This window comes from Octodon degus, unplaced genomic scaffold (genome assembly GCF_000260255.1).
Source record: "Octodon degus isolate 3935 unplaced genomic scaffold, OctDeg1.0 scaffold00090, whole genome shotgun sequence".
Taxonomy (NCBI): domain Eukaryota; kingdom Metazoa; phylum Chordata; class Mammalia; order Rodentia; family Octodontidae; genus Octodon; species Octodon degus.
In genome coordinates, this window is record NW_004524666.1 from 7,485,626 (window position 1) to 7,487,012 (window position 1,387).

General features: G+C 46.4%; 1 non-coding gene across 1 annotated transcript; it reads right to left on the reverse strand.

The window, feature by feature from the left end:
* Nucleotides 1-976: 976 nt before the first annotated feature.
* On the reverse strand, nt 977-1,083 carry LOC111818409. The gene has a single exon (XR_002822402.1). It is a non-coding gene; the product is annotated as a U6 spliceosomal RNA (small nuclear RNA).
* Nucleotides 1,084-1,387: the final 304 nt, after the last annotated feature.

Sequence of the window (1,387 nt, forward strand, 5' to 3'; positions counted from 1 at the left end):
GAAATCTGTCCACAAACTAAAGACCAAAACATCCAGTTGAGGAGGCTGATGAGATAGCTCAGTGGTCTAAAGTGCCTGCTTAGGCAGGTGCAGGGACCCTGGTTTGATCCCCTGCACAACATGCTGTATCAGCTCCACCTCCAGGGTGAGCTGAGCCAGCCACAAAAAAAAAAAAAAAAAAAAAAAAAAAAAAAAAAAAAAAAAAAAAAATCCAATTGAAGGCCTGGATCCCATTATAATGTCCTGCATGAGTCCAGATGAAAACTTAGAGCTCACAATGCCTCTCCGGTGTCCAAGTGGAGGCCGAGAGCTCACGACAATGCCTCATGCAGGCCCCCTTCATGGATCTGCACTGGGAAGGCCCAAAGGTCAGTGGTGGAAGCCAGAGAGTCTATGTCAGTGGGAAGAATAATCTGTGCTAGCTGGCTGAGCGATCTCTGAACTGGATCCAGGAAGCAACGCTAAGCAGAGTGCCTCTGAAAAGTACAACAGCCATCCTCTGCAATAGCGCGAGGTCTCAAACTCCTCCGAAGGTGAGAAAAGCTGAGTTTTCATCAGAAAAGCCAATTTGACCAGCTTCTCCTAGAGGTTGAGCTGTGCACCATCTTCCCCTCCAGAGTCTGGAAGCAATACTCAAAGTGAAGACTAGAGCTCCCCAGTGTGAACCATGGTCATCTTCAGTGACAACATCCCGAGCTCCTCCTCTAACAAGAACAACCAAGTTCACCAGGAAAGCCAGCATGACAAGATCCTCCAGCAGAATACCAATCAGCAGCTTACAACAGCATCCCTAACAGCTTCTCCAGTTCTGCCTCTTACGCTCCTGACAACAAGCCTCACGTGGACCTCCGACACTCAGCACCATGCTAGTTCAGTTCAGCTGGGTGTAACAAGGTGACCATCAGTTGTCATTCCATCACAGTAAAGATAAGTATGCATTATCATTTTTTTTTTCACTTCAACTTTATTTGCGAGTAAAAATATGGAATGCTTCACGAATTTGCGTGTCATCCTCGTGCAGGGGCCACACTAATCTTCTCTGTGTCGTTCCAATTTTAGTATGTGTGCTGCCAAAGTGAGCATAGTATGTATTATCATGTGATTCAAATTTTTAATATTCTAGCTACAGTGGTACATGTCTATAGTCCCAGCTTCTGGGGAGGTGGAGACAGGAGGATTCCCCTGAGCCCAGGGGTTTGAGGCCAGCCAGGACAACATAGTAAAACCTCCTGAAAATACCCAAGCAACCAAACAAAAAACAACAGGCTGGGGATATAGTTCAGTGGTTCAGGGCTTCCCTCTTAGCATGTGCAAGGCCTGGGTTCATTCTTTGTCACTAGCTGGGCATAATGGTGCATGTTTGTAATTCCAACATTTTGGAGGCTGA